At 63.2% G+C, this 10000-nt stretch overlaps 10 non-coding genes across 10 annotated transcripts; all 10 read right to left on the reverse strand.

Moving 5' to 3' along the window:
- Nucleotides 1–731: 731 nt before the first annotated feature.
- Nucleotides 732–922, reverse strand: LOC138230026 (U2 spliceosomal RNA). The gene has a single exon (XR_011186074.1). It is a non-coding gene; the product is annotated as a U2 spliceosomal RNA (small nuclear RNA).
- Nucleotides 923–1739: 817 nt separating this feature from the next.
- Nucleotides 1740–1930, reverse strand: LOC138230027 (U2 spliceosomal RNA). Its single transcript, XR_011186075.1, has one exon. It is a non-coding gene; the product is annotated as a U2 spliceosomal RNA (small nuclear RNA).
- Nucleotides 1931–2745: 815 nt separating this feature from the next.
- On the reverse strand, nt 2746–2936 carry LOC138230029 (U2 spliceosomal RNA). The gene has a single exon (XR_011186077.1). It is a non-coding gene; the product is annotated as a U2 spliceosomal RNA (small nuclear RNA).
- An 817-nt stretch (nt 2937–3753) lies between these two features.
- Nucleotides 3754–3944, reverse strand: LOC138230030 (U2 spliceosomal RNA). Its single transcript, XR_011186078.1, has one exon. It is a non-coding gene; the product is annotated as a U2 spliceosomal RNA (small nuclear RNA).
- Nucleotides 3945–4763: 819 nt separating this feature from the next.
- On the reverse strand, nt 4764–4954 carry LOC138230031 (U2 spliceosomal RNA). Its single transcript, XR_011186079.1, has one exon. It is a non-coding gene; the product is annotated as a U2 spliceosomal RNA (small nuclear RNA).
- An 817-nt stretch (nt 4955–5771) lies between these two features.
- Nucleotides 5772–5962, reverse strand: LOC138230032 (U2 spliceosomal RNA). The gene has a single exon (XR_011186080.1). It is a non-coding gene; the product is annotated as a U2 spliceosomal RNA (small nuclear RNA).
- Nucleotides 5963–6777: 815 nt separating this feature from the next.
- LOC138230033 (U2 spliceosomal RNA) lies at nt 6778–6968 on the reverse strand. The gene has a single exon (XR_011186081.1). It is a non-coding gene; the product is annotated as a U2 spliceosomal RNA (small nuclear RNA).
- An 817-nt stretch (nt 6969–7785) lies between these two features.
- Nucleotides 7786–7976, reverse strand: LOC138230034 (U2 spliceosomal RNA). The gene has a single exon (XR_011186082.1). It is a non-coding gene; the product is annotated as a U2 spliceosomal RNA (small nuclear RNA).
- An 818-nt stretch (nt 7977–8794) lies between these two features.
- LOC138230035 (U2 spliceosomal RNA) lies at nt 8795–8985 on the reverse strand. The gene has a single exon (XR_011186083.1). It is a non-coding gene; the product is annotated as a U2 spliceosomal RNA (small nuclear RNA).
- Nucleotides 8986–9802: 817 nt separating this feature from the next.
- LOC138230036 (U2 spliceosomal RNA) lies at nt 9803–9993 on the reverse strand. Its single transcript, XR_011186084.1, has one exon. It is a non-coding gene; the product is annotated as a U2 spliceosomal RNA (small nuclear RNA).
- Nucleotides 9994–10000: the final 7 nt, after the last annotated feature.

The following is a 10000-nucleotide window of genomic DNA, read 5'->3' on the forward strand; positions in this document are numbered from 1 at the left end:
GCTGCCGGCCGCCCGGACTCCGCTCTCCCCCTCTCTTGCCTGCCTGCTTGCTCGCCTGCCTGCCCGCCAGTCCCGGGCGGGGGCCCTGCTCTTGGATCTCCTGTCAACGGCCCGACAACGACCGCAGCCGCAGGGGGGCGCCAGCCGGCCGGCCTCCTTAGCTTAGGCCCCTCCCACCAGCAGCAGCTGTGCCGAGCGAGCTGCAAGCGAAAGCGGACCGTCGGCACCTGCGGGCAGAGGCAAGGGGCAGCGCTCTCTCGGGAGGGACGGGGACACACACACACACAGACGCGCGCGCCTGCCCGCCTGCCGGAAAAAAAGGAAGAAAAGGTGTATATACTAAGTTTTTTGGAGGGAAACCGCCCGGCTGTCGAAAGGGGCCCGCCTGCGAGGACGGGGACACACACACACACACACACACACATACACACACACACACACACACACACAAAAGCCACGCCTGCCTCCCTGGGAAAAGGCTGAAAAAACTAAGTTTTTTGGAGGGAAAACGCACGGGAGCCGAAAAGGGGGCCGGCCTGCTTGCCCAGAGAGTCGAGACGCGGGAAAGTGCACAGAGGGAGCACGGGAACGGAGACGGGGAGGGGGAGGGGGAGAGAGAGACACACAGATGGACGAGAGACGAGACCCGAGAAGAAGGAGCTCCAGTCCACCTCGCTTGCTTGCTTGCTTGCTTGCTTGCTAGCTACGTCTGTCTTTTCACCGCTGAGAGAAGGTGGTGCACCGCTCCCGGAGGCGCTGCAATACCGGGCCGATGCGTGGAGAGGACGGAGCAAGCTCCTGATCCAGCTCCCTGTTCCAAAAATCCGTTTAATATGTGGTCCCCCGATGGGGGACGTATCAGATATTAAACTGATAAGAACAGATACTACACTTGATCTTAGCCAAAAGGCCGAGAAGCGATGCCCGACGCCGGCCTTGGGCGGGCGCGCGGGCGTCCGGCTGGCGCGCAGCGGCGCAGGCCGACGCCTCGGGAGCCCGGTCCGCACGCGGCTGCCGGCCGCCCGGACTCCGCTCTCCCCCTCTCTTGCCTGCCTGCTTGCTCGCCTGCCTGCCCGCCAGTCCCGGGCGGGGGCCCTGCTCTTGGATCTCCTGTCAACGGCCCGACAACGACCGCAGCCGCAGGGGGGCGCCAGCCGGCCGGCCTCCTTAGCTTAGGCCCCTCCCACCAGCAGCAGCTGTGCCGAGCGAGCTGCAAGCGAAAGCGGACCGTCGGCACCTGCGGGCAGAGGCAAGGGGCAGCGCTCTCTCGGGAGGGACGGGGACACACACACACACAGACGCGCGCGCCTGCCCGCCTGCCGGAAAAAAAGGAAGAAAAGGTGTATATACTAAGTTTTTTGGAGGGAAACCGCCCGGCTGTCGAAAGGGGCCCGCCTGCGAGGACGGGGACACACACACACACACACACACACATACACACACACACACACACACACAAAAGCCACGCCTGCCTCCCTGGGAAAAGGCTGAAAAAACTAAGTTTTTTGGAGGGAAAACGCACGGGAGCCGAAAAGGGGGCCGGCCTGCTTGCCCAGAGAGTCGAGACGCGGGAAAGTGCACAGAGGGAGCACGGGAACGGAGACGGGGAGGGGGAGGGGGAGAGAGAGACACACAGATGGACGAGAGACGAGACCCGAGAAGAAGGAGCTCCAGTCCACCTCGCTTGCTTGCTTGCTTGCTTGCTTGCTAGCTACGTCTGTCTTTTCACCGCTGAGAGAAGGTGGTGCACCGCTCCCGGAGGCGCTGCAATACCGGGCCGATGCGTGGAGAGGACGGAGCAAGCTCCTGATCCAGCTCCCTGTTCCAAAAATCCGTTTAATATGTGGTCCCCCGATGGGGGACGTATCAGATATTAAACTGATAAGAACAGATACTACACTTGATCTTAGCCAAAAGGCCGAGAAGCGATGCCCGACGCCGGCCTTGGGCGGGCGCGCGGGCGTCCGGCTGGCGCGCAGCGGCGCAGGCCGACGCCTCGGGAGCCCGGTCCGCACGCGGCTGCCGGCCGCCCGGACTCCGCTCTCCCCCTCTCTTGCCTGCCTGCTTGCTCGCCTGCCTGCCCGCCAGTCCCGGGCGGGGGCCCTGCTCTTGGATCTCCTGTCAACGGCCCGACAACGACCGCAGCCGCAGGGGGGCGCCAGCCGGCCGGCCTCCTTAGCTTAGGCCCCTCCCACCAGCAGCAGCTGTGCCGAGCGAGCTGCAAGCGAAAGCGGACCGTCGGCACCTGCGGGCAGAGGCAAGGGGCAGCGCTCTCTCGGGAGGGACGGGGACACACACACACACAGACGCGCGCGCCTGCCCGCCTGCCGGAAAAAAAGGAAGAAAAGGTGTATATACTAAGTTTTTTGGAGGGAAACCGCCCGGCTGTCGAAAGGGGCCCGCCTGCGAGGACGGGGACACACACACACACACACACACACATACACACACACACACACACACAAAAGCCACGCCTGCCTCCCTGGGAAAAGGCTGAAAAAACTAAGTTTTTTGGAGGGAAAACGCACGGGAGCCGAAAAGGGGGCCGGCCTGCTTGCCCAGAGAGTCGAGACGCGGGAAAGTGCACAGAGGGAGCACGGGAACGGAGACGGGGAGGGGGAGGGGGAGAGAGAGACACACAGATGGACGAGAGACGAGACCCGAGAAGAAGGAGCTCCAGTCCACCTCGCTTGCTTGCTTGCTTGCTTGCTTGCTAGCTACGTCTGTCTTTTCACCGCTGAGAGAAGGTGGTGCACCGCTCCCGGAGGCGCTGCAATACCGGGCCGATGCGTGGAGAGGACGGAGCAAGCTCCTGATCCAGCTCCCTGTTCCAAAAATCCGTTTAATATGTGGTCCCCCGATGGGGGACGTATCAGATATTAAACTGATAAGAACAGATACTACACTTGATCTTAGCCAAAAGGCCGAGAAGCGATGCCCGACGCCGGCCTTGGGCGGGCGCGCGGGCGTCCGGCTGGCGCGCAGCGGCGCAGGCCGACGCCTCGGGAGCCCGGTCCGCACGCGGCTGCCGGCCGCCCGGACTCCGCTCTCCCCCTCTCTTGCCTGCCTGCTTGCTCGCCTGCCTGCCCGCCAGTCCCGGGCGGGGGCCCTGCTCTTGGATCTCCTGTCAACGGCCCGACAACGACCGCAGCCGCAGGGGGGCGCCAGCCGGCCGGCCTCCTTAGCTTAGGCCCCTCCCACCAGCAGCAGCTGTGCCGAGCGAGCTGCAAGCGAAAGCGGACCGTCGGCACCTGCGGGCAGAGGCAAGGGGCAGCGCTCTCTCGGGAGGGACGGGGACACACACACACACAGACGCGCGCGCCTGCCCGCCTGCCGGAAAAAAAGGAAGAAAAGGTGTATATACTAAGTTTTTTGGAGGGAAACCGCCCGGCTGTCGAAAGGGGCCCGCCTGCGAGGACGGGGACACACACACACACACACACACATACACACACACACACACACACACACAAAAGCCACGCCTGCCTCCCTGGGAAAAGGCTGAAAAAACTAAGTTTTTTGGAGGGAAAACGCACGGGAGCCGAAAAGGGGGCCGGCCTGCTTGCCCAGAGAGTCGAGACGCGGGAAAGTGCACAGAGGGAGCACGGGAACGGAGACGGGGAGGGGGAGGGGGAGAGAGAGACACACAGATGGACGAGAGACGAGACCCGAGAAGAAGGAGCTCCAGTCCACCTCGCTTGCTTGCTTGCTTGCTTGCTTGCTAGCTACGTCTGTCTTTTCACCGCTGAGAGAAGGTGGTGCACCGCTCCCGGAGGCGCTGCAATACCGGGCCGATGCGTGGAGAGGACGGAGCAAGCTCCTGATCCAGCTCCCTGTTCCAAAAATCCGTTTAATATGTGGTCCCCCGATGGGGGACGTATCAGATATTAAACTGATAAGAACAGATACTACACTTGATCTTAGCCAAAAGGCCGAGAAGCGATGCCCGACGCCGGCCTTGGGCGGGCGCGCGGGCGTCCGGCTGGCGCGCAGCGGCGCAGGCCGACGCCTCGGGAGCCCGGTCCGCACGCGGCTGCCGGCCGCCCGGACTCCGCTCTCCCCCTCTCTTGCCTGCCTGCTTGCTCGCCTGCCTGCCCGCCAGTCCCGGGCGGGGGCCCTGCTCTTGGATCTCCTGTCAACGGCCCGACAACGACCGCAGCCGCAGGGGGGCGCCAGCCGGCCGGCCTCCTTAGCTTAGGCCCCTCCCACCAGCAGCAGCTGTGCCGAGCGAGCTGCAAGCGAAAGCGGACCGTCGGCACCTGCGGGCAGAGGCAAGGGGCAGCGCTCTCTCGGGAGGGACGGGGACACACACACACACAGACGCGCGCGCCTGCCCGCCTGCCGGAAAAAAAGGAAGAAAAGGTGTATATACTAAGTTTTTTGGAGGGAAACCGCCCGGCTGTCGAAAGGGGCCCGCCTGCGAGGACGGGGACACACACACACACACACACACACATACACACACACACACACACACACACAAAAGCCACGCCTGCCTCCCTGGGAAAAGGCTGAAAAAACTAAGTTTTTTGGAGGGAAAACGCACGGGAGCCGAAAAGGGGGCCGGCCTGCTTGCCCAGAGAGTCGAGACGCGGGAAAGTGCACAGAGGGAGCACGGGAACGGAGACGGGGAGGGGGAGGGGGAGAGAGAGACACACAGATGGACGAGAGACGAGACCCGAGAAGAAGGAGCTCCAGTCCACCTCGCTTGCTTGCTTGCTTGCTTGCTTGCTAGCTACGTCTGTCTTTTCACCGCTGAGAGAAGGTGGTGCACCGCTCCCGGAGGCGCTGCAATACCGGGCCGATGCGTGGAGAGGACGGAGCAAGCTCCTGATCCAGCTCCCTGTTCCAAAAATCCGTTTAATATGTGGTCCCCCGATGGGGGACGTATCAGATATTAAACTGATAAGAACAGATACTACACTTGATCTTAGCCAAAAGGCCGAGAAGCGATGCCCGACGCCGGCCTTGGGCGGGCGCGCGGGCGTCCGGCTGGCGCGCAGCCGCAGGCCGACGCCTCGGGAGCCCGGTCCGCACGCGGCTGCCGGCCGCCCGGACTCCGCTCTCCCCCTCTCTTGCCTGCCTGCTTGCTCGCCTGCCTGCCCGCCAGTCCCGGGCGGGGGCCCTGCTCTTGGATCTCCTGTCAACGGCCCGACAACGACCGCAGCCGCAGGGGGGCGCCAGCCGGCCGGCCTCCTTAGCTTAGGCCCCTCCCACCAGCAGCAGCTGTGCCGAGCGAGCTGCAAGCGAAAGCGGACCGTCGGCACCTGCGGGCAGAGGCAAGGGGCAGCGCTCTCTCGGGAGGGACGGGGACACACACACACACAGACGCGCGCGCCTGCCCGCCTGCCGGAAAAAAAGGAAGAAAAGGTGTATATACTAAGTTTTTTGGAGGGAAACCGCCCGGCTGTCGAAAGGGGCCCGCCTGCGAGGACGGGGACACACACACACACACACACACACACATACACACACACACACACACACACAAAAGCCACGCCTGCCTCCCTGGGAAAAGGCTGAAAAAACTAAGTTTTTTGGAGGGAAAACGCACGGGAGCCGAAAAGGGGGCCGGCCTGCTTGCCCAGAGAGTCGAGACGCGGGAAAGTGCACAGAGGGAGCACGGGAACGGAGACGGGGAGGGGGAGGGGGAGAGAGAGACACACAGATGGACGAGAGACGAGACCCGAGAAGAAGGAGCTCCAGTCCACCTCGCTTGCTTGCTTGCTTGCTTGCTTGCTAGCTACGTCTGTCTTTTCACCGCTGAGAGAAGGTGGTGCACCGCTCCCGGAGGCGCTGCAATACCGGGCCGATGCGTGGAGAGGACGGAGCAAGCTCCTGATCCAGCTCCCTGTTCCAAAAATCCGTTTAATATGTGGTCCCCCGATGGGGGACGTATCAGATATTAAACTGATAAGAACAGATACTACACTTGATCTTAGCCAAAAGGCCGAGAAGCGATGCCCGACGCCGGCCTTGGGCGGGCGCGCGGGCGTCCGGCTGGCGCGCAGCGGCGCAGGCCGACGCCTCGGGAGCCCGGTCCGCACGCGGCTGCCGGCCGCCCGGACTCCGCTCTCCCCCTCTCTTGCCTGCCTGCTTGCTCGCCTGCCTGCCCGCCAGTCCCGGGCGGGGGCCCTGCTCTTGGATCTCCTGTCAACGGCCCGACAACGACCGCAGCCGCAGGGGGGCGCCAGCCGGCCGGCCTCCTTAGCTTAGGCCCCTCCCACCAGCAGCAGCTGTGCCGAGCGAGCTGCAAGCGAAAGCGGACCGTCGGCACCTGCGGGCAGAGGCAAGGGGCAGCGCTCTCTCGGGAGGGACGGGGACACACACACACACAGACGCGCGCGCCTGCCCGCCTGCCGGAAAAAAAGGAAGAAAAGGTGTATATACTAAGTTTTTTGGAGGGAAACCGCCCGGCTGTCGAAAGGGGCCCGCCTGCGAGGACGGGGACACACACACACACACACATACACACACACACACACACACACACACAAAAGCCACGCCTGCCTCCCTGGGAAAAGGCTGAAAAAACTAAGTTTTTTGGAGGGAAAACGCACGGGAGCCGAAAAGGGGGCCGGCCTGCTTGCCCAGAGAGTCGAGACGCGGGAAAGTGCACAGAGGGAGCACGGGAACGGAGACGGGGAGGGGGAGGGGGAGAGAGAGACACACAGATGGACGAGAGACGAGACCCGAGAAGAAGGAGCTCCAGTCCACCTCGCTTGCTTGCTTGCTTGCTTGCTTGCTAGCTACGTCTGTCTTTTCACCGCTGAGAGAAGGTGGTGCACCGCTCCCGGAGGCGCTGCAATACCGGGCCGATGCGTGGAGAGGACGGAGCAAGCTCCTGATCCAGCTCCCTGTTCCAAAAATCCGTTTAATATGTGGTCCCCCGATGGGGGACGTATCAGATATTAAACTGATAAGAACAGATACTACACTTGATCTTAGCCAAAAGGCCGAGAAGCGATGCCCGACGCCGGCCTTGGGCGGGCGCGCGGGCGTCCGGCTGGCGCGCAGCGGCGCAGGCCGACGCCTCGGGAGCCCGGTCCGCACGCGGCTGCCGGCCGCCCGGACTCCGCTCTCCCCCTCTCTTGCCTGCCTGCTTGCTCGCCTGCCTGCCCGCCAGTCCCGGGCGGGGGCCCTGCTCTTGGATCTCCTGTCAACGGCCCGACAACGACCGCAGCCGCAGGGGGGCGCCAGCCGGCCGGCCTCCTTAGCTTAGGCCCCTCCCACCAGCAGCAGCTGTGCCGAGCGAGCTGCAAGCGAAAGCGGACCGTCGGCACCTGCGGGCAGAGGCAAGGGGCAGCGCTCTCTCGGGAGGGACGGGGACACACACACACACAGACGCGCGCGCCTGCCCGCCTGCCGGAAAAAAAGGAAGAAAAGGTGTATATACTAAGTTTTTTGGAGGGAAACCGCCCGGCTGTCGAAAGGGGCCCGCCTGCGAGGACGGGGACACACACACACACACACACATACACACACACACACACACACACACACAAAAGCCACGCCTGCCTCCCTGGGAAAAGGCTGAAAAAACTAAGTTTTTTGGAGGGAAAACGCACGGGAGCCGAAAAGGGGGCCGGCCTGCTTGCCCAGAGAGTCGAGACGCGGGAAAGTGCACAGAGGGAGCACGGGAACGGAGACGGGGAGGGGGAGGGGGAGAGAGAGACACACAGATGGACGAGAGACGAGACCCGAGAAGAAGGAGCTCCAGTCCACCTCGCTTGCTTGCTTGCTTGCTTGCTTGCTAGCTACGTCTGTCTTTTCACCGCTGAGAGAAGGTGGTGCACCGCTCCCGGAGGCGCTGCAATACCGGGCCGATGCGTGGAGAGGACGGAGCAAGCTCCTGATCCAGCTCCCTGTTCCAAAAATCCGTTTAATATGTGGTCCCCCGATGGGGGACGTATCAGATATTAAACTGATAAGAACAGATACTACACTTGATCTTAGCCAAAAGGCCGAGAAGCGATGCCCGACGCCGGCCTTGGGCGGGCGCGCGGGCGTCCGGCTGGCGCGCAGCGGCGCAGGCCGACGCCTCGGGAGCCCGGTCCGCACGCGGCTGCCGGCCGCCCGGACTCCGCTCTCCCCCTCTCTTGCCTGCCTGCTTGCTCGCCTGCCTGCCCGCCAGTCCCGGGCGGGGGCCCTGCTCTTGGATCTCCTGTCAACGGCCCGACAACGACCGCAGCCGCAGGGGGGCGCCAGCCGGCCGGCCTCCTTAGCTTAGGCCCCTCCCACCAGCAGCAGCTGTGCCGAGCGAGCTGCAAGCGAAAGCGGACCGTCGGCACCTGCGGGCAGAGGCAAGGGGCAGCGCTCTCTCGGGAGGGACGGGGACACACACACACACAGACGCGCGCGCCTGCCCGCCTGCCGGAAAAAAAGGAAGAAAAGGTGTATATACTAAGTTTTTTGGAGGGAAACCGCCCGGCTGTCGAAAGGGGCCCGCCTGCGAGGACGGGGACACACACACACACACACACACATACACACACACACACACACACACACACAAAGCCACGCCTGCCTCCCTGGGAAAAGGCTGAAAAAACTAAGTTTTTTGGAGGGAAAACGCACGGGAGCCGAAAAGGGGGCCGGCCTGCTTGCCCAGAGAGTCGAGACGCGGGAAAGTGCACAGAGGGAGCACGGGAACGGAGACGGGGAGGGGGAGGGGGAGAGAGAGACACACAGATGGACGAGAGACGAGACCCGAGAAGAAGGAGCTCCAGTCCACCTCGCTTGCTTGCTTGCTTGCTTGCTTGCTAGCTACGTCTGTCTTTTCACCGCTGAGAGAAGGTGGTGCACCGCTCCCGGAGGCGCTGCAATACCGGGCCGATGCGTGGAGAGGACGGAGCAAGCTCCTGATCCAGCTCCCTGTTCCAAAAATCCGTTTAATATGTGGTCCCCCGATGGGGGACGTATCAGATATTAAACTGATAAGAACAGATACTACACTTGATCTTAGCCAAAAGGCCGAGAAGCGATGCCCGACGCCGGCCTTGGGCGGGCGCGCGGGCGTCCGGCTGGCGCGCAGCGGCGCAGGCCGACGCCTCGGGAGCCCGGTCCGCACGCGGCTGCCGGCCGCCCGGACTCCGCTCTCCCCCTCTCTTGCCTGCCTGCTTGCTCGCCTGCCTGCCCGCCAGTCCCGGGCGGGGGCCCTGCTCTTGGATCTCCTGTCAACGGCCCGACAACGACCGCAGCCGCAGGGGGGCGCCAGCCGGCCGGCCTCCTTAGCTTAGGCCCCTCCCACCAGCAGCAGCTGTGCCGAGCGAGCTGCAAGCGAAAGCGGACCGTCGGCACCTGCGGGCAGAGGCAAGGGGCAGCGCTCTCTCGGGAGGGACGGGGACACACACACACACAGACGCGCGCGCCTGCCCGCCTGCCGGAAAAAAAGGAAGAAAAGGTGTATATACTAAGTTTTTTGGAGGGAAACCGCCCGGCTGTCGAAAGGGGCCCGCCTGCGAGGACGGGGACACACACACACACACACACACATACACACACACACACACACACACACAAAAGCCACGCCTGCCTCCCTGGGAAAAGGCTGAAAAAACTAAGTTTTTTGGAGGGAAAACGCACGGGAGCCGAAAAGGGGGCCGGCCTGCTTGCCCAGAGAGTCGAGACGCGGGAAAGTGCACAGAGGGAGCACGGGAACGGAGACGGGGAGGGGGAGGGGGAGAGAGAGACACACAGATGGACGAGAGACGAGACCCGAGAAGAAGGAGCTCCAGTCCACCTCGCTTGCTTGCTTGCTTGCTTGCTTGCTAGCTACGTCTGTCTTTTCACCGCTGAGAGAAGGTGGTGCACCGCTCCCGGAGGCGCTGCAATACCGGGCCGATGCGTGGAGAGGACGGAGCAAGCTCCTGATCCAGCTCCCTGTTCCAAAAATCCGTTTAATATGTGGTCCCCCGATGGGGGACGTATCAGATATTAAACTGATAAGAACAGATACTACACTTGATCTTAGCCAAAAGGCCGAGAAGCGATGCCCGAC

This window comes from Lepisosteus oculatus, unplaced genomic scaffold (genome assembly GCF_040954835.1).
Source record: "Lepisosteus oculatus isolate fLepOcu1 unplaced genomic scaffold, fLepOcu1.hap2 HAP2_SCAFFOLD_477, whole genome shotgun sequence".
Lineage (NCBI taxonomy): Eukaryota > Metazoa > Chordata > Actinopteri > Semionotiformes > Lepisosteidae > Lepisosteus > Lepisosteus oculatus.